Here is a 22,182-nt window from a genome sequence, read left to right as displayed (position 1 = left end):
TTCTGGAACAGTCCTCACAGAACAAAGTGTTCAGACATTATTATAAAATGTTCTTGTTTATACTCCGACACAACCACTAGGTCAAAGGAGTTTACAATAAATAATCAATACAAACAATCATATTTAGCAGTCACGGGCTTGAATCCCGGTTCACTCAAAGAGCGCGTGCTACTGCACTCTCGTTCTGTTCTTATTCCTACCATAAGAACAGACTTGGAGAATAACTAAGTTTGTTTCAGCAGTAATGTTTCTGAAATCTTTTTCGCATATCTTAATGCAATTCTCATACGTTAATGTAAATTGCATGTCGAACTGTAAACAAATTACCTCAATACTGTCCGGTGCTTTACGCTTAAATATTTTCTCTACTAGTTGCGTGTTAAAACGGATCACGCTACGTCTTCCATTACTATAACAGTTTAGAAAAATAACTGACATTATGTTTTCAATGCTGTAACGCCAAATGAGTTTCACCGCAATTCGTACTTTGCATTCATCTTGCATATTCAAGAAATGCTGCTACTAAAACCAAATTTAGTCAGTGAGATCATTGTTTAGGAATTTTTTAGGCGCATCGGCATCTATGGCCATAGCGCGCCAAGTGAGATCATTCCCACTACGACAGTTAGTGATGTGCTGAATTTAGAGTAATTGTAGCTAAACCTCTCGGAGAGTGAATCTACAATTGTAAGTAGAAGTGTCACAGATTTCTAGCAAGGGAGAAAAATATCAATCAATGTAATTTTGTAAAATTTCGAGAAACTCTTAGGCCTGCAAAATATTAATTTGCTTTTAAAATGTTAGAATTATCAAAAATTTCTAGAGGCGGCAACGCCATCCTCCCCTCTCCTCCCAAAAACAAAGTCCGCAAGGAAAAGTGTATTTCATATGTTAACATGTTAAAATCAAACTTTTTGAAATTAGTTTTACATATTTTTAAACTACTGTATTTCAAAACGGCCTTCTACCGTTTAATTTGTGACTGCTATATTTATTAACGAGACTGAATAGGTTTCAAAGAAACTTGTTTGCGGATCTTCGTTTTCTTTACTTACCCATGCGTTTATTATTGCACTTTCATATTATACTCCGTGTAATTTATAGGCATAATACTGCGTTGCTGTATTTTCAACCAAGGCGACCATTGCGTATTAGACCAGTCACTTTTTTTTTTTTAATCTTTCGTCGCGCGCAATGCTTTTCGTAATGAGACACACACGTCAAATTGTTTGACCAGTGCGGGGTTTCTGATCGTGCGAGAGTGCAGGTTAAGATTATTACTATATTTTATACACCACGTAAAATTAATAATACAGTTTATTAATTAAGCTATTCGCCTAAACTACTATACATTAAGGCAGTGGTTTTCAACCGGGGTGCCAAAACGACATTCCAGGGGTGCCACGTAATATGGGTTAAGTTAAACTTTTTTTTTATTAAATTTAAGTATTTATTTCATTATAAAAAAAGTACATCCTTATAATTATAATAATTATCATATAACATTTTTAATATTATATATAGAGGGAGATAATTCGGATCTAACAGGCAAAAAATTGAGTAGGAATACCACAAAATTAAATAAATTAAGGACATAAAAAGATCGAAAACCACTGCATTAAGGTGACGTTTCAGGTATCTTACCGATACCCATCATCAGACCATGCTGTTGGGGGAACAAAAAATAGAAAGGGTTACAAATTCGAATATATTACAAATATAATTACCAATATTTTGATTACAATTTTGATAATAAACAATTCTAAGTTTGAATTATTGTTACAAAAGAAACCCCATAAAAACCTAAACTATCTCAAATTTGGAGTACACGCATCGGCTCCAGGGCCGGATTTAAACTTGTGACCCTAAGCTATAACATGTATGAGGCCCTTCTCTCTTAAAGTTCACATGTGACAATATTAAAAAAAGGATATTTTTTTTTTTTTTAAGATGGAGCTTGTATTTTGAAGCCCTAAGTTGTAGCTTGTTTAGCTTATATGTAAATCTGGCCACGAGTGTCCCGCAAGTGGTCAATGTATATTAATGTATGGTTAATTAATCTTATGTGGTCAATGTATATTAACATTTCGACTCCGTAAATTCAAGTTTGACACAGTGAGCTCAAATATAGTGTAACCTTCATGGTCTCACTAGTTGTGTTATTAAACTGGACATCATGTATAATAAACCGCTAGGACTCCAGCAGGTAGTTTTTTGGCTACTACAAGCTTTCATTAATCAATACACATCTGTAATGCAATTACTCATTATCTATTTTGGCTTGTCAATCCCATGGCATCTTCTGTGTCGTGAAGAGAATTTCTCTTATGAATGCATTGCATTCATCTATTTATGGTAGGACAAAAAGATTTATTTAAATTTAACCATTCTGCTCGCCCCAAAACACTGAACCCTTTCGTAAACCTACACTTTCCGAGAACACTATCTTTAAAAATAGCAATGTGAATAAACTGTTCATAGATTGAAAAGTGAAAAGGGCGAGCGGGATTTCGCATAAGTTACATTTCAATGACTTTTTTTTTTTTTTTTAAAGAAAAAAAAAATGTTAACAGTATCCAAAAAGCGCTCAGTCAGGTCCACCCCACTGCCTCACTTCATTTTAGCTATTTCCTACAACAGAACAGTCATTCGCTGTCCTTGAATGCTTACTAAATTAACGCTAAAACATTTACCTCATAGTTCAATAGATTTTGACGAGATGTTCGCCAGGTGATGCCAGAGAATTAATAATATAATCATACTGCACAAAACACTCATCCTTATAACGTTCAATATCGTGCAAAATGCAGCAACACAGATAGAACATCTCTCTCTCTCTCTCTCTCTCTCTCTCTCTCTCTCTCTCTCACCAACTTTGAACTGTGTCATGTGATTACACCAAACACGCATACTTCGTGACGCTTCCTACTGCCGGCCGAAAAAAAAAAGGGAGGAGGGGAAAGAAAAGAGACGGAAGTATTTCAAGGCCGTACGAAGAAACAAGTGCACGCGCAGGCTACAGAAACTTGTTTGAAATGAAAGGGATGAGAAGGCCGAGTATGATTGTTTATTAGCCTAGGGAAATATAGTGATTCAATTTTATTGCTGTTGCATTGCAGGAGACACTCGGGTAAATAACTTACAGCTCACCGTACGAAAATTCAACAGCGTACAGCTGTATATTAATAATATGAATTTAGATGTGGAACTGCAAACATATTCTGACCTTCAACATTAGCTCCATAAGTAATATTATTAGTTACTATTAAATCTGGTGGGGAGACACTGAGAAAAACGTACCTCTCCGAATGATTTGAACTTGCACAAATAAACATCACAGGTATTTGGCAAGTAAGCGCTTAAGAAATCGGGCGTGCACTGCGAGTTCAAGTCTTTCCCGTTCTTTTGTCGGTTTTTTTTTTTCCCCCTTTCGGTTCTTAATTACTCTCACTTAGTCTGCCTTCACTCTTAAAGTATGAAAAGCAACGAGAAGACAAAACGGACTGTTTCTCTTGTACAAGACAAAGATTCTAAGAAGTTAGTAATATTGGTGGGGCATGACGATAATGGGGACGCAAGGAGATGAGGCTTTACAGGTTGTGAATAAAAGAAATCTCATTAGGAAAAGGCTGTAAGGAGAGGAAGAGAGATGGGATATACTATACAGCAACACGGAATGCGAGGACGATGTGGAGGGGGAAAAAAAGGTCATTAGGAATCAAGGGTTGGGGAGATGGGGTAATCGGAAGCCATTTATTGTTTGGGCCTAGGTGAACAGAGTAAGGAAACTTTTAGAAACTTTTTAAATTTTATGTTCTGGTGGCGAAGAGAGAAGAAATGGTATTCAAATAGTGAGAAAAAAAAAACAAAAGTTTGTGTACAGGTTGAATATGTTAGGGGTAGGGGGCGAGAATAAGCTATAAGACTGTTTTATGGCGCATTGACAACACATGCCATGATGCGCCAAGTCTAATATTAACACAGATAAAAATTCATAGGTGACATGAGGATAGACCACCACGCCAAAAATTCTTTAAACAAAAGCATAATGCAGTCAAAATGTATAAACACTGAAAACAAATATCTCGATAAAACCAGATAAAAAAAAAAAGGAGGGGGGTATAAAGAAAACTAATTTCGAAAAATTTTCAGACAGCCTTTCTGAAATAAAAAATGATTGTGTGTATAAAGCTCAGTCAGTAGGTAAAAAGAGATAAAACATTAATGGCGGGCGTTGATAAAATACTGACAATCGGTAAATACGTAACACGTGTTTGATGGTTAAAATGGTGTCACGCTGCTTCGAACATACGAGGGTAAATCTGCCTTCAGCAGAAAAGAATGTGTAAGATGACTGTGTCTGCACACACCAGACTGCCACTGTTCCATTACAAGTTGGTATTGCTTATTTGAAGCCTCCAAATGTGATGAATGTTGTCATGGGGATATTCATGGGAATTCTTGGTAACAGTAAATGAAGTTCATTTGATAAAGACAGGAAGATAAAGAGCCATATGACAGACGGGGGAGGGGGAGTGCCAGGGGAAAAAAGTGGACTTTTGCCAAATGCTGTCGATGTTTGAATCTAAATGCGGAACAGGACATACTGATAACACGGATAGTAAACCAATTGTTCGTAGCTATTTTTTTCCTATTCTAATCACCCAGACTGTGTATGTGAGCGTATTTAGTCATTTCAATAATACTGATAATTCGGGGATGGAGGCTCCAAAGAAATTTACTCTACTTAACCAAAGTGCCATACTGGCGAAAAAACTTAAAATGGAAATGGCAACGATTCCGCGAGGATACAGCGGTGCGTGTTTGAGCTGACCGTAGTTCTAGCTCATATGGCTGCTAAATACGGTGATGATTTAGCAACCACATGAGAAACGACACGTAATAGCAAGACCTGCTTTGTTTTGTTTGTCCTTTGTTACAGTTGCATGTTAATATTTCATATGGCATTTAAAACATACTGTAGACGAAAAGGAGCAGCACACAGTGATTTAGATTTCAAAAGACGTTCCGATTTAAAAAAAAAAAATCGCTGGGATGCATTCGAATGCCCTGCGTGCGGTCCAGATTTGTCACATTAAACTTTTGCGATTTACCCCATATAAAAAAAAAAAAAAAAAAAAAAACACTAGAGTCAATCGTCGAAGAACAGTTCCATCAATATCCGAAGAAAAGAATTTCAGGTTGTTTTCATTACTGTGGGCCATAATTTCAAAATTAATTCAGGACCTGCAAACAATGTGAGAAAAAAAAGTTTATATATGTGTGTGTGTGTGTGTGTGTGTGTGTGTAAACAAACATTATTCCAGAAATCGCTTTGTTTCTGAGTTACAGCCTATTTTGTGTTCCAACAATTATCCATCTTACTTTGCTTGAATGCACGCCTGACACGTTCGAAAATTCTAGCATCGGTCAGTAAACGTTGGCGAAGCATTTCAGTATTTTCAATGGATGTCGCGTAATGGATTTCAGATACCCCACGGGTAAAAATCGATGGATTCAGGTACGAGGAGCGAGCAGACAATGCAACGAGTATCCACAAATTAACGATTTATCAGAGAATGTTCATCCAAGTAGACTGGTTACTGGACTAACATACGGCGTAGCGCTGTCATGTATAAAACACACACACGACGTCTGACAGCAAGAGGGACAAGTACAGTAAATCGCGTAAATTATTTCGTACAAAACCGTAACAGGATTCTCCGGTTAATCCTCCAGAAAAAACAAAAGGGTCAATTAAGCAGGTGGCAATAATTCCTGTCGATACAATAATAGTAAACTGTTGCCTGTGCCCTGACTGGATGATGAAATAGATATTTATACTCCCGGACGGGCGCATTAAAGTCAGGAGTTCACAAGGTAGAGAGAATACTGGAATATCACTGGAATTTTACACACCCTAGATGGATATGTTAACCTATATCATTAAGTTATCACCTGAGCTTAAACTACCGTCACTACTCGTCCCGACGTCCTGCTGTGGCAGCGTTACAGCAGGATATCGGCAGTTTCATACATCACATGCATATCTCTCATTTCTCAGTTTGAACATTCCTCCATTCTCACTTAAAATGCACACCATCACTTACCAGCACAAAAACTAAGGTTTTTATTTATTTATTATCATCTCACTAAACTCCTCTTAACAATAATTTTACAAGAATTACGAACAGTAAAACACCAATTTCAAAGTAAATTTAGAATACGCACACCGGAATAATAATAATAAACTTTCATAGCTGCTCACCTACACTGTTGATGTATGGTTTGGCTACCTATAGAGACCAATAGGGATTTGGAGGGGGGGGGGCTGTAACCCGGAAACAAGATTTCGGGAAATATATTCATATAAACGTATTCATTGCTTTCAGATCCTGAACAGCCCTCGCAGTTTACAAGGATTTGTACGATGTAGATCTTACAAATTAAAATAGAAATATTTGTTTTGCTAAAATAAATCCAGGAAGGGTGATGGAAAGTGAGAATTAGCATTAACGCCCGAGTATTAAGTTAAAGATAGAAGTATTAAGATTGGATTCTTAGTTTTAATGTGAATAAGGTTAAAGTTTGAAGGAACACTGGATTTAGGAATGGAGAGTTTTAGGCTTGTGAATTAAAATAGCAGCTAAAGGTAAACAAGTAATTTAAATAATACAAGAGAACAGAGACAGCGCAATGACTAGAGAAGGGAGTACCATTTGCAAACAGGCGTGAAAGGGTTGCTGAGAGCAAGAACAATAGCCCCGTGAAATGGGATTGCCAAGCGTCTCTTTTGATCTAAGCCATCATTAGAAAGTAAACAGGAAATGAGTGGACATCCAGTGTTGGCATCAAAAAGAAATAGCGTCAGGGCGACTGATAAATTTGGGTAAGCTCGATATATTTAGCAGAGGTGTGAACACGAAAATGAGTGTTTTGGAGGTGACCGGCAAAATGAAAGGGCCATACTGCCATGTGAAAAAATAAATTTCTAGAGAAGGGTTGGCTTGTGCGCTAGGGAGACAGCTGGGGTGAGTTGTTTTAGCAAAGAGGAAGGAATGGAAAAATTAAACAGTATGGGGATTGGTTGGAGTCCTTGGGGGAGGTGTTCCAAACTTGAGGGAAAGAGTAAAGTTCGGGGGGAGTAATTTGAGATAATGTCGATTCTGTCAGACTTCTCTGTCGTCTAAAGAAGAGAAAGTCTTGAATTGCGGGTTGAAGTAGATTTTTTTGGTGGTCACAGGTCACATCTCGTGATAACAAGATGAAGAAAAAGAAGAAAAAAACGTGAGAGAAAGAAAGCCTGGTCCGGCATCGGAAGGCAGTGTGTCCAAGAAATGGAAGAAAGCTTGTCTGCCTCGAAGGAAGCCTGAAAGCAAGGAAACTGGAAGTAGCGGCCATTCCGGAACGTAAGTCTGTTCCTGTTTTTCATTCTTGAATCCTGAACTCAAGGACTCATAACCTAGCTCTGTAAGGAATTGAGTAATAATCCTTTTTTTTAAAAAAAGGAACATTCCTGTTGTATTATGCAAGTTCTAAGGTTGTGATAATTTGTTATGAATGTTAATGATTATGAAATAACGTAAGGGTGGTACAGGGGTAATAAAAAGAAAGTGATAGCATAAAGGAATTAGTAAAGAAATTATATTTATAGGGGTAGTACTATAAGGATATGTTAACCTATATCATTAAGTTAGGCCAGGTGCCAACACAAGATAACATACCAGACGAGGTGTAAAGAGAGAAATTTTATTAATATAGAACCCTCATGAGTAAAGAGGGATGACTAAGATGGTAACTAAAGAGTAACTAAGATACAACTGATGTTAATAATTCGTAAATTGAGAATAGTTGATGAGAGAGAGAGAGAGTGTAGTGTACTGTAGTATGGTTCAAATACATGGAAATTGGTATGCTTGTATGTAATTATTTGTTTCTTTTATGTAAATGCTGTATATAATGTCATGTCATTAAAGGTTGTAAATTTTTTTCTAAATAAATGTCTTTAATGTTCTGCTAACGCCCGCTTTACACACCCTAGAATTTTCTGTGAATTGCAGTCAGATTTGTGTAATGTGGGGCTGTTAAAGACGTCAGTAGGGTAGAAATTCAAAACAAAAACATAAGACAAGTAATATCATTGTTTTATTTATTTCTCCCTCCCCACAGATTCCATTTTCCTACTGCCATAAGTGCATTAGTTTGACTTTTTATAAATTTCATATCGCAATCAGAAGATTACTTTGAATTCTGGAACCACAAACATTAAATACGCATTTTTAAAATTATAGAGGCCACTCACACTCATGGATCAGTCGCAATGCTTTGAATCCCGCGATGAGCAAAATTATTTATAGTGAGCACAGCAATAAAATTAAAATGTTTTAAAATTTATTTCTGTCGGGTTTTGCTTAAACTGCATAAGCAGTTGGCCCTTACTACTAGAATTCAATATCGATATTTCTCCTAATCAAAAATAATCGATCTTAACTGAACCCATTCGAATCTTGTTTTTAACATTATTACCAATGGATTGGCCGGGTCTCCACGGTTATAATGTTTACAGTTTTTATCCTTTTGAGGTTCGAGCAGAAGGGGGGGGGGGGCTTCGAAGCAAATTTATAGGTATTCTTTAGCTCAGCGCTTCTCAAACTATCTGTGGTGAAGGACAAGTTTCTTTTATTTTCAATCCGTTGCGGACCGGTACTTTTGTAAAATACAAATCTTGCGGACCGGTAACGGAATAATTGTCAGGAAAGAATCGAAACCGGTAACGTCCGTGACCAATTTCCAATTCCTCGCGGACCGGTAACAAACAGTTCGGGGACCACACTTTGAGGAGCACTGCTTTTAGCCTATACATTCCAAATGTTTAAGCAAACCTAATTCTGGATACTTCGGTTGATAATTTTCGAATTGCAAATTCTGATTCTGCGTGTTAAATTAAAACAAAACAGTAAGAATTAAATCACGCACAAAGAACTAAGCTTTATAACCATTAATGTGGTCAAGGAACGGCTACCGAAAAAGAGGTCACTAGAAGCAGAAGAACAATGGTTTAAATGCTAGTTTTCCTATGCCAGGTACGATTTTGATAAATGATGATCACCTTCGCCTTTACTGTACTTCAAGAAAACTTTTCACTTAGGCAATTTTTTTTTTTTTAAATCCTGCTGTTGTCTGGCAAGCCTTATTCGTGCACAGCTGGTGCTTTCCATTTAAAAGTGTGCATCTTGAAATTCTTAACATTGTTTTTTTTTTTTTTTTTGTATTGATTGTATTCTATAACAAAATCGTAATTTTAATTTTTTTTTTTTAACAGTTTCGAATGTATTGTAGATAACTAATGTTTTATTTAAATCTACTGATCGAAACAGATAAGGTGAAAAAAACCTAGGGAAAAAAATTCTTTACCTTAACCAATTGGAACAAATGTTGTTATCGAGTTAGCGACGAAGCCGCTGGTTTTGGAGATAGGCCATCTACAAGCGAATTGAATTACTTCTGATACGAAAATATCATGAAGATGCAAATCGTCAAAATTATTCTTAAAACAGATTCTGCATCTTCTCCCTCTTCACGTTGGGCATTTCTATTTGACTATTCTCCTAATTATTATCCTTTTTGTCCTTTATTTCTCAAAGGAGGAGATTTCTTCGGCCCTCCACTCTCACATTTTGTTTCATTCTCAATTCTTCAGCTCCCACTTAGCCAAGTATTCTTCTCGGTTAAAAACTGTGTTCATAATCCCGATCCAAAAATCTAATTACCATAGATATTTATCGTTCAGTAATGCTCTTTAGATTTTGTTGTACATAAAAACCTTTCCACTTTTGGTTATTTTAAATCACGAAAAGCAGTTTTCGCTTTGGGAGAATTGCGACCACCAACCTGGTTCGCTTCCGGCATCACATTAATACATCTCATAAGGCTTATTAAAGATTCTCCATGAGATACTTAAAAACCTTAATGGCCTATTCATATTAACATCGTTAAGAAACAGTACAGCTGGGGATAAACTCCGTGGTCATCTATTAACAGAGTAATGAAGCAGATATTGAGTCAGTTTCTTAATTTTACATTTCTTGCACACAATGTCTCTAAGCCTCATGACTGTAAGACAATTATGAATTCGAATAGTGTCTACTGAAAAGATTTCATATCTAAAATGCTTACGACCTGAGAACTTTTAACACCTTGTTTACTTTGGGAGGAAAAAATCGTATCCCTTTACTTCCCGCTATAAGTGGGAAGAGTAATTACTGGCTCTGTTCCTATGAACGCAGTTTCCAGTACATTGATCAACAGAGCATCAGCCTGCCCAAAGATTCTAGAATCCCATAAGGATCCAATGATTCTGTTCGATCATAGTCTTCTGTATTCTCCTTCTGTGCATTTTGTCTGTGCGCGCACTTATAGGACGATTTGTAAAACTAACTGAAGTGAGAAACGCCGTACTGTCCACCTGAAATTTGCTAACTACAAGTCCCGACTGAAGATGTCTTTATTTAATCCTCCATGGAAATTGGAAACTACACTCCTACGAACAAGTATAAAGATCATTGTTTGAAGGGGGATACGCTAGAGAAATACGCAGCATTTACCTCATTACAAAAACTGTGGTACAAAGATTTTTTTGCGCCACATTCGTAAATGTGGCGTATTTTTGTACCTCGAATACGCCACATTTTTCTAGTGATTCCTGAACAATATTAACAAACGTTTAAACAAAGTTGATGAAAAATAAAATAATCTAACCGTTCTTGAATATACACTCGGCAATCACTGAATTGTAACCACCCCGTCCATTACGGATGGGGTGGTCACAATTTCTGATAAGATCGAGCGCCTGAAATGTAACACACTTAGCTAACTAGTTTTTACTGGTGTTCAGTTTACTTGAATAATGAATGTTAATAACTTCTCAGCACAACCTTTTAGGTAGGTGGTCACAATTAAGTGATCACTGAGCGTACGATATTAGTCTCGAGTTTTGTATCAACAAAGATAAATCATATATCATTTGAAAAGTCTAAACCAGGAATCAAATTTTTGATATTAACCAAAATTGAATGAGTTCAATTTTAAGTACGAATTAATTAACTGATGCTTTTGCACAAATGTCTAACTTATCCTGTTAATTAGGATACTGTAAGCACCATGATGACAGTTTAACCAGTAGGATAATGGAAAAAGAAAAAGCACTTTAATTTGTGTTTTTAATATTCTCGGTATACGTAGGTAAACGTATACGTATCCAAACGAAGGCAATTTTTTTCCTTCCAACTATTCATTGATTTTTTTTTTGACAGAAACAATGAACTAAGTGATATAAAGGAAAGACAAATTTTTAAAAAAAGTCATCAGGAAATGAATTTACTGATTAAATTAACTTGCCACATGGGATGTTAAACTGGAACCTTATTTTGCCCTTTACTGGGTATTAAAATATTTTTGAAAATTTGACTTTAAAAGATATTTGAGAATGTGTGCTAGTAAATAATAGCAGTTAGTTCTACAGTTATAAATTTATTATTCTTTAAAAAAAATCATAATACAAAGCAGAATTTTAAATCTTATCCTGCGATATGCTGAATCAGGTCAACTTGTATTTCCTGAAATATATAATGGAAACAATACCAAGAAATGAAACAATATCACAATAAATGGAATATTTGATTAATATTCTTGTAGAATATTTGCATAAAATACCATTGGATACAAATAATAATGGAAGGCACCCGGACTAGGAGGGGCATATTTTTATCTTGATCTGCCATATTGGTTTGAGATGGCTGTGTAAGATGTAAGATCTTACAAGTTAATTTAAATAAAGATATTGGGGTTGTTTTTTGCAAAGATATAAATTAGAAAAACGTTAGATATAGTGATGGTGTAAGATGAAAAATGTTACAAATTAAATAAAATAAAGATAGTGGGTTTTTCGCAAGGTAAAATTATATCAGAAGAAAGTTAATTTAGTGATGGGATGGGTTGGGGGTTAGAATAAATAGTAGCAAAGGGATAAACTATCAACTCCCATAATACACGAGAGCAAACAGGGACAGCAGGACTAGGTAACGAGCCCATTTGTGAATAGGCGTGAAAGGGGTTGCTCGAGAACAAACAATAGGACGGGAGACGGGATTAGACGAAGCGCCTCCTTTGATCTGTAACGCCTTCAGACCTAAACAGGAAGTGGGTGCACGTCCAGTGTTCGATTCCAAATTAAGACCGGCGTCAGGCTGACTGAGATGTGAATTTTCTGATGCTTTAGAAGGCAAGGTGCGAGATGAAAATGAGTGTTTGTGGAGGTGGCCGGTCAACATCAAAGGGGCATACTGCCTGGGAAGAAAAAAATAAGAATGTTCGAAAAGGAGGTTGGTTCACACGCTAAGGAGAAAGGTATTAGCGAATGAAACGGAACGTAAATTTAAATAGTAAGGGAAGGATTGGTTGGAGTCCCGAAAGGAGGCGTGCCAGTCTTGAGGGGCGGTATAGAGTTCGGGGAACAAAAAGAGAGCGCGCGGGAAAATTATAAAAAAAGAAAAAAGGATGAAGGAGTTTTGAAAAGGTTTTTAAGAGAAGTATAATGAGGAGGTGGTCGGCGCGAAATAATGAAAAAGTGAGGTTATCGGAATGTCAGGGAGTTTGCAAAAATTAGTAAAGTGAGAGAAGGAGACTTCCACAGATGACCAAGGTCCACCGATGAAGGCTATGATACCCAGGAAAGGTCTTGGAAGGCAAATAGCAGGCCTGGAACAGAACATAGCAGGCCCGGAAAAGAAGTAGCAGCCCTGAAACAGAAGGAGCGTATCCGACAGGCAGAGTAGCAGATCCCGAAAGCTGTGTAGCAGTCCTACAGTCCATACGATATTTCCCCGGAAGCCGTAAGATGTTGCTCTTGATGGCGGAGGATAGCAGTCCTAAATAAGGAAAAACGGAAGGCCCTAACGGAGACGTCCCGCTAGTCACTAGAAGTAAGTGCCTTGATAGCATAAGTACTCCTTTACAAATTTAAAGTACTATAGAAAAAAGTTAAGAGAATTACTAGGGGAGGTGTATGCATATAAATGTAAATAAGTAGAATAATGTTGTTGGAATAAGGTAATGAACGGAGAATATATAGATATGGTGGATTTACTTTTGAATAAATGGATGTAAAGTAAAAATTTTGGACGGGGTAATTAAAGGGGATAATAGAGATGAATGCTATCATATAGGATGATCCAGATGTAATGTGGTGACCAAGTCGGAAGTTTTTTTGTCTAGTGCTGGTATAAACCAGATAAATAAGATTAATGCTAGTTTAAAGGATGGTTTCTATTGTATCAACGTAAATCTGTCATTAGTATCGCTAAATAAGAAAGAAGTATTGTATAAAAAGAAGATTTGAATGTGGAAACTGAGTTTGATCCATTAAAAAAAAAATTGATTTACTTTAGAGAAGTTAGTATAAATTAAATTCATGAAAGTGTTAATAGCCTTGTGGTAAAGAGAAAGGCGATGTACATGAATGTAAATTAACATGACCAATTAATCCATACCATGTACCATATAGATTGTGCTATCAAGTTGTAATATGTGCTTGAATACTGATCATTTTCCTTTCTGTAAATATGTGTAATAAACAAACAATTTGTATATAGCCTTACATGAAGTTGTATTTAGTCATTTTGAACACCCAGCCAAATCCGAAGGAGGAATATACTCAATATAGAAACTCTCTAGAGCCTGATTTCTTCTGTGAGGTACACAAGTCAGATGCGAAAGTGGGGGAAAGGAAAGGTGAATAAAATAAAGGTATAAAGATAGTATAAAGATATAAAATAACCCCCCCCCCACAGCTGCTACTCGAGTTAAAAGTATCTATTTAGAAGACCTATGCTTTACAAATCATTGGTTTAATGGTGAGAGGAAGAAGAATATCATGGCTTGATAATTTGAAGTGGACACGCAAAACTGTGGAACAATTATTTCGTGATGTTTACAATCGATGCTGATCGCCAACCGCAGATGGGACGGCAACCTATGATGATGATGCTCTTTAGTATACACAGGGGGGGGGGATTCGAGAATATCCCACTTATTCGGGTTATTTTTATTGTCAATCATCTTGTTTCAAGTTGTCACCCTTCAAATTATGAAACATTACCATTTAGAACTTTTGGGTTTATATTTGATACCAACGGAATTAACAGCGTAGAGGGGATAAGAATCCCCTTGACAAAGTCCACTCTCTTTTCAATCTGTCATTTTGAGACATGAAATAAGCTCTATTATTCATCATGTTGAAATACGTGTGAAGTAAGCTATAATAGTTCTTTCAAACAAGTTCGAATTGCTCAGAACTTTTTTGCTATTTCTCCATTCCTGCGATATTACTTTTCTACAGTCTTTCCATTCATCCAAGGACTTATTACTATTCGTTGTTGTTTCGTAGTATTTTATCTGTTTTAGGAAGCTTTGCAATATTGGCACTATTCCCAGTAGCATAGTTTTCGATTTATTCCGGTTAGTTTTCTTCTCTCTCAACACCCTTCACTCTGTAAACCCCTTCTCCATCGCATTATGCCTTCAAGCATTTAATCTGTTCTGTCATCGGAGTGATTTTCTCAGCGTCATTTTTTCTGAAGATTTTCTGAAGGACGCATCGTTTCTTTGTGCATTACTTTCTTTTAGAACGTACTAAATTCCACCTTTTATTAAGTAAAATATCTGCTTTCTGAATAAAAGCTCTTCCATTCTCGAACTTCATAAATATTTAGCATCATTAATGAATATCACCTTATCTGCATGCAAGCTGCGCAATGTTCAAGCAACACTCCTTGATTGCACTGGGTAATTATTTCTTACTTCGGGATGCAAACTGATCACTAAATTTCAAAGAAAGTCGCACACACATGTTAATGGAATATTACAGGCATGGTCAACCGATGCAGACAAACAATTGTTTGATTGTCTGCATGGGGTGTAAAGCATACAGAAACACTTCGAAAAGTGTCAGAGAACGCATTTATAGTAAAGGAATATCACTAAAAGGAACGAATCTGTCATTTCAGAAATATTCAAGATAAATCGATGCAGATCATACCAGAGGGTTGTATTTTCCAGCGAATATTTCGCTTTCTACTCGACTTAATTTTCTAGCTTATTTTACATGTTACAGTGCTTTCAAAATTGGTCTGAAATATATACAAAAACTTAACAAAATAAAAAAAAAAAAAAACACATTACTTTGATAAAAAAATTTTTTTTTCAGGGACATTAATGGACGAATGTGAATGCGTTACCTGCTTAGAATCCAAGACAGGCAGTGAGGATAAAGCGATTAGTAAAGATAATACAAAAAAAAAAAAAATAAATAATTCACGCCCTCGCTATGGTCGAAGGAAATATTTTTCGTGTTTGGTTTGGCAATTAATCTTCGTCTTCACCAGATAAGTGAGTTTAAAAGCCTTTCTAGCGAATAAAACCTTTAACTCCGTTCTTACTTTCAATTCAATTAAACGGGACGCATATCAATTAGCCGTTATAAACTTTTCAAATGGCCTGATTAAACATTTCGTAAATATGCACAAAATGATCATCTCACACGAGCCGCCGTGTGCTTGGAAGTGTTGAACAAATTAAAAACTTTTAATGGACTAAATTCTCTTCAGTAATCAGGTGATTTTCAAACGTGTGCAACAAGCTAATCGACTTAATTGCTACATATGAATTAGCTAAAATCAATCTAAGTTATAGGAATGGAAGAGATTCAACCGAAGTTAACATCTGCATGGATATTGGGGGAGGGGAGGAAATCAAGTTCATAGTAAATTTTCTTTGCACAGTGGCAGGATCTGTTTATCTTGACATGCTCCAGCAGTTTAGCTGAAGCTTTCCTCAGATGGCATTCAACTCCCCGTAACCATCTTTGTTAGAGTTTGGGGTGTTACCACTGTCGGGTTTAAATAGATATTGCGACATAATAAGTAGCGAAGTTTGGGGGTGGGGGCTTATCTGTTTTATGGATTTTTCGAATAGAGATTTGTTTGTTTTTTTTGCGAGTGATTGCCGTTTTCAACAAGAAGTTCGCTAGCCAGCATTATTTAATGTATACTGTCAGTTTATTAACATTTAAATATAGGAAAATATGCAAATTTTCGCTATAGTGGGTTATTAAAAACTGCAGTGATAATATTGGGAGTAATGTGATGTATGCAGTAAGAACTGGATGTATACCAGGTTATTTTAAACTTGGGCTTTATTCAGTATTTATACATTTTTAAACTATTAATTGGGCTTTAACAGAGTTTTGCAGATGTTTTTTCAGCTGTCGTTAAAACAGGCAACGGACTTATTTACTTTATAAGTAAATGTTTTGTGAAATTTTGATAGAAATTCAAGAAAACAAAGAAATGACCATTTTTAAATCAGCCGGTTGCATTGCGAAACAGTTTAGTAACATCTTTGGGGTTAATTTTTCGTTTTCTTTTCAATTTAAGGTTTCAAATCTTATATGCCCGTAACTTCTCGTTAAAAATCTCCAACTTTATAAAATACCGCTCAAAAAGTCTAACGCTGTTAAATATGGAGGAGATGGTGTCAAAGCTCCTTTTCGTTGTGATTAAAAAAAAAAATTATAAAAAATGTATAAAAAAAAAAGTATAAAAAAGTTGGGCACCGGACATGTGCCCAACTTTCTTTAAAAAAGTTTTAAATGCTACATGGTGACGTTCCTCAAAACACATAGATCGTTATTTAATTTTTGCCTAGGTTGTAGCGATATTTAAAAACTGCTTCTCTCTTCACATGCAGGCAAAATCGCATTGACATTGCAATATAAATAACTGGTTGGGGAAAGAAAAAAAAGTTTCTCCAGTTTTGAGCACAACGTTCTACCACACAAAATCAAATTCAAAAATAATCTGAGTATTCACATATAATTCTACGGATCGATACAAGTGAGCGTGGACTTCTTGAAATCAAACCACAGTTTGAAGAGGGGGGGGGGAAGCTTAAAATCCTGTTTGGTCAAAACAATAGCGTTATGGTGTCTATGAAAAATTGATGTCAATAGAACTCTAATATTCAGAGTAGGAAATTGCAGTAATGAGTTTACTGGAAGGGCAATAGTCTTTTGTTATGCCATTAGCGAAATTACAATGCTTGTCATACTAAATTGTGATAAAGGTGTAAAAGGTAGAATGAAAATGGGCTGGACTAATTCACCAATAATGAAATATTCAGACATCTACAGCGGTGGCAACGATGGCAGAATAACCTAGTAATGTAAAGATATAAATTAACCAGACAGACTTGTACGAGAGTTAAAAAAGCACAAATATAAACTAAATACTTCTTCGAAATCAACAGAAATTACAAACCGAATTTGGTGTAAAAGGACAAGTGGAGATACTTTATGTGGGCTGGATTTTCGCCACTCCAAATATGATCAACTATAGAAATCCTACCGTACCAGCATTTATGGGACGCTATGTAAATGTTCAGTTTCTGATCTGATTCATTAAATATCGTTAATCTAGAGAATATGACTAGCGCTAGCGTGACTCAATGTTTGGCGTGCTACACTTGTGTATTAAGTATTAAAAACAGAACTGGGCGTACATTTAGTTACATTCATTTTAAATTATATCCATGAAATAGGGTGGAGCACCAGACGCTTATTCTGACACTGGCATCTTTCCATCTAAAACAGGACTTCGTCCATTCAGATTTCCGAGATATAATTAATCTCTTCCTTTTCCACTGCGCCTCCGTAGCCAGGTGGGAAGGAGCAGCAGTGCGTAGCACACGCATCTTGATTAGACCGGAGTTCGAGCCCGTCACCACCAAATACGGAGGATGCGGAAAGGTCAGGGAATTACCACCGCATATCCCGGAGCAATATGGCCTTAGTTGCTAATGCTCCTAAAAACCAAATAACAAATAACCTTTTCCACTGCAGATCGGCGAGAGGGGTGGGGGAAGAGTGAAAATTTCACGAGTAAGTTAATTTATGCTTAAAACAATTAGATTATTTCATCTAACTCTACGAAAAAACTTTCCTTCGCTAAAATGCACTATCCGGCCTAACTCACGTAATTTATAAGATTGTGGACAAGGAAACTTGCGAAAATTTTTTTCCTCCCCTCAGAAAAGAACTTTTCCTATCTGTCTGTCAGTCTTTTTCATCTCATTACTTAGTTTTCCACAAAGATACATATATTTCTACATTTCTGTTTGCACAAATGAAAACAATCAGACGGAGCCAAGTCTAACTATGGGAAGGATGAGGTAAAACTCGCCATCAGAGTTATTCCTGAATATCATGATGTTATGTGATTTATTTCCTGTTAGATGTTAAGAGACAGCTTCTTTTTTTTTTTTTTTTTTTTTTTTTTGATAGCCCTGTTAAGCTTACCCAGTGTTTGGCAGACAGTATCTTTTCTTTGACCGTTCTCTAAAAAAAAATAATAAATAAATTTGGACTCTGAATGCACCAAAACACTGCGCAATTTTTTTTTTTTTTTTCGTGATGGCTAACATTTCTAAGGTGTCCGCTATAGCAAAGCTTGTAAACCTTCTCATAACGCCTCACAAAATTCTAGTTTTGGGGGCTTTATACATTTGTATGTATATAAATGTTTGCAGGTTTTGTTTGAAAAAAAAATTGTTCGATACAATACAGATATATTTTTAACTACTGTATATAAAACGACATCTTTTATAAAAAAAATATTTAATTCTTTTTAATTTCATTTAAGGAAGGTATTCATATAAAAAATCAAAAAAAAAATAAAAAACATTTTGAAATTTTATCGAAACTTCAAACGATTAAATATTACCAATTTTTAAAAAATTAAAGAAACAGAAATACGCGCAATAATAAAAATATTTACAGACTAAAAAAAAATTAATTACACATCACGAATAACTAATTATTATATACTCAAATATTATAGAGTGCAGTGTGTAAGACCGCATGTATTAAAAAATTAATTACACACAAACAAAATTCGTTAGGAATTTGTAACACTGTTGAACAAATGCAAGAAAGGTAATGAAATGATTACTACCAAGAGAAAACTGGAGCAGGCGATAAATTTAAATAAATAAAATAAATTTTCTATTTATAATCCGGGATGACCGCATAAAGGTCAAAGAAGTTCATATCTAGTAGTCATTTTATTTTACATTTTACAAATGAAAAACCTTTTGTGGCAATGGGAAATTGTGGGCGCGAAGTTGAAAAATATGTAATTAATGATATTGAAATTTCGCAAGATTATTTAATGAAAAAAAAAAAAAAAAAAAAAAAAAAACTTTCCAGTTTCCAGCCTACAGACAAGTAAGGCTCCTGGAGTTGATGGAATATACCCTATAATCTTAAGGGAGGCGGCAAGCGAGTGCATTGAACCATTTAGGCTAATTATGCGAGCATCACTAGACTCTGGGGAGATTCCCTTGGATTGGAAAAGTGCAAATGTATCTCCCATACATAAGGGTGGCTCTAAGAGTGAAGTGGAAAATTATCGACCTGTCAGTCTGACTTCAGTAGTAGGGAAAATCATGGAGGCAATGATCAAGGGTGGATTTCAGGAACCCTTGATCATTGCCTTTGGATAGAATTGAAATTCTCAAGGATAGTCAGCATGGTTTTGTAAAGGGAAAATCATGTTTAACAAATCTGGTTCGCTATTTTGAAAGGATCACTCACAAGCTGGATTTGGGGAATAATTTCGACATTATTTATTTATATTTCCGCAAAGCTTTTGACTCAGTCCCACATGAGCTGTTGCTTTATAAGCTGGAACAAGTTGGAATCACTGGGAAAATCCTTAGATGGATAGTAGGATGGCTTCAGGGCAGGAGTCAGAGGGTTGTGATAAATGGCTATTCCTCAGATTGGGTTGATGTAAGAAGTGGGGTTCCCCAAGGATCAATATTAGGACCACTGTTGTTTTTAATTTTCATAAACGACATCGCTGAAGGGATAGAGGGCGTGATGTCTAAATTTGCAGATGATGTTAAAATTGGTAGAGTAGTTAATAATCACTGTCAAGCTGAGCTTCTTCAGAGAAACCTAGATAGACTTCAGGAATGGTCAGAAAAATGGCAGCTATGCTTTAATCCAACAAAGTGTAAGGTATTAACACCTAGGACACAGTAATCTCAAAATAATCTATTCACTTGGTGGAGTTCAACTAAACCTAGTACTGGAGCAAAGGGACTTGGGTGTTACGATACGGTCAAACATGAAATTCTCTGAGCATTGTAAACAGGTTGCAAGGAAGGCCCATGGTGTCCTATCGAACTTTTGCAAGTAGAGATAGGGACGTGATAATCCCATTATATAAGGCTTTTGTTAGACCACACTTGGAATACTGTGTTCAAGTATGGAGACCGCACCTAAAGAAAGACATTGTTCTTCTTGAAAGGGCGCAAAGACGGGTAACTAGCCTGGTGAGATCGGCAAAAGGGCGTCCTTATGAAGAAAGACTTGGAATATGTGGGTTGCAAAGTTTGGAAACTAGACACCTTAGAGGAGATTTGATTCAGGTGTTTAAGGCTCTGAGAGGCATCAGTAAAATGAATGAGGACGAAATTTTCAAGATTATAAATGATGCTAGAACTAGGGGACATAAATTCAAGTTACGGGGGAAATGTTTAGATTGGACTGCAGGAAGTTTTATTTTAGCCAGCGAGTTATAAATAACTGGAATAAGTTCCTACATGGGTGGTAGAGGCTGACAGTTTGGGGAAATTCAAAGGTCATCTGGATAGTACCTTCGGGTGAGGGAAGCGCGGATGACAGGTTTAATTTCTTTTTCTATTATTATTTTTCTTATCATTGTTTTATTCGAGGGTTTTTTTTTTTTTTGGATGCTGCAGCATAAGACAGGCTTTCTTGCACCATGCGGCCATTACTAAAGTCACAGATCGTTCGACACCATTTGGTGGCCGAGTGTCCAGGCAAGACTAAGGTGGACCAACCTTCCTTGCAACTTGTATCTTAACTATCAAGTCTTACCTTACCAACAGTAGTATTAGTGTCGCGGCACCCTATGGTAGGGTAAACCAGCATGTCTGCATGTGTTGCCTCCAGGGTTCCGTCCTGGGGCCGCTCCTGTGGAACATCGTCTCGGATCAGTTCCTGGCAATGGACCTTGGTGACGTCCAAACCCAAGCTTTTGCCGACGACTTGATCTTGAAAATTGCTGCCGACAGTAGAGCATAGTTGGAGGTAAAAGCAAACCATGCCATCAAGATACTACAGGACTGAACCATCTTACACTGCCTAAAAATCTCACCGACTAAGACATCCTCAATCTTACTGAAAGGCTCCCTTGACCTGCGCAGGCCGCCTCAAATAAAGGTGAACAACACCACAATTAAACTCCAAAGCCAGCTTAAGTACCTGGGGGTAATATTAGATTGTAATCTTTCCTTCAAGCAGCATCTCACACAAGGACAAAGATAAGGAAGTATTCTGCACTGTTAGCCCGTGTGGTCCATCGTGACTGTGGACTTCAACGTCGCGTACTCTCCTTATACTATAAAACGACATTCCTACCAGCTATAACATACGCCTCTGCGGTTTGGTATCAAAAAGCATCAACCGCCGTAAATAGACGCATAATCGACTCAATCCATAAAACTATCCTGTTAACCATTACCAGAACCTACAGCACTGTTGCCCTACAGGTCTTGACTGGAGCCCTTCTCCTTGACCTGGACATCATACGCACTGGAATAACCTATTATATAATCAAAGGCATGCCTTGCATCCACCTAGATTACACAGTGGATAACAGCGCAACCCACAAGACTGAAAAGAATAGGCTGCAGAAATACCTAAAACAAACCTGGCAATACCGCTGGACAAACAAAACAAAAGGGAAGGGAATATCACCAAAAAGTTCATCCCAAAGTAGACAGAGTATACCCCATTCTCCCAACTTGGCTGCAACCCGGACTTTACACGACCTACCTCCTTACGGGTCATGGGGCTTTCAATTCAAAGCTTACAGCATTGGGAATAGTGGAGGACACGCGCTGTACTTGCGGGGAACAAGAAAGCTGGGTGCACATGATGTTGAGTGTGTCCAATACGAAGACCTTATATGCAAACTAATGACTAGAGTTCACTGTCTACCGAGGGATAGTGAGTCCCATCTACTAGATACACAAGAA

The 22,182-nt window shown here is 36.6% G+C and overlaps 1 protein-coding gene across 5 annotated transcripts in view; it reads right to left on the bottom strand.

Moving 5' to 3' along the window:
- Positions 1 to 22,182, bottom strand: part of Mctp (multiple C2 domain and transmembrane region protein) — a 690,267-nt gene that overhangs the window by 483,281 nt on the left and 184,804 nt on the right. The window contains exon 1 of one of the 5 annotated variants that reach the window (XM_090373462.1): positions 2,694 to 2,808. The exons of 3 other annotated variants lie outside the window; for them this stretch is intronic. The gene's annotated coding sequence lies outside the window, so the exon portion shown is untranslated. Of the gene's footprint in view, positions 1 to 2,693; positions 2,809 to 22,182 lie in introns of those variants that run through there. One more of the 5 variants, XM_090373470.1, reaches the window with a different exon arrangement.

This window comes from Mastigoproctus giganteus, chromosome 1 (genome assembly GCF_048544385.1).
Source record: "Mastigoproctus giganteus isolate SK-2022 chromosome 1, ASM4854438v1, whole genome shotgun sequence".
NCBI lineage: Eukaryota > Metazoa > Arthropoda > Arachnida > Uropygi > Thelyphonidae > Mastigoproctus > Mastigoproctus giganteus.
The sequence above is the reverse complement of the archived record's forward strand: the minus strand, read 5'-3'. Positions and strand labels throughout refer to the sequence as shown.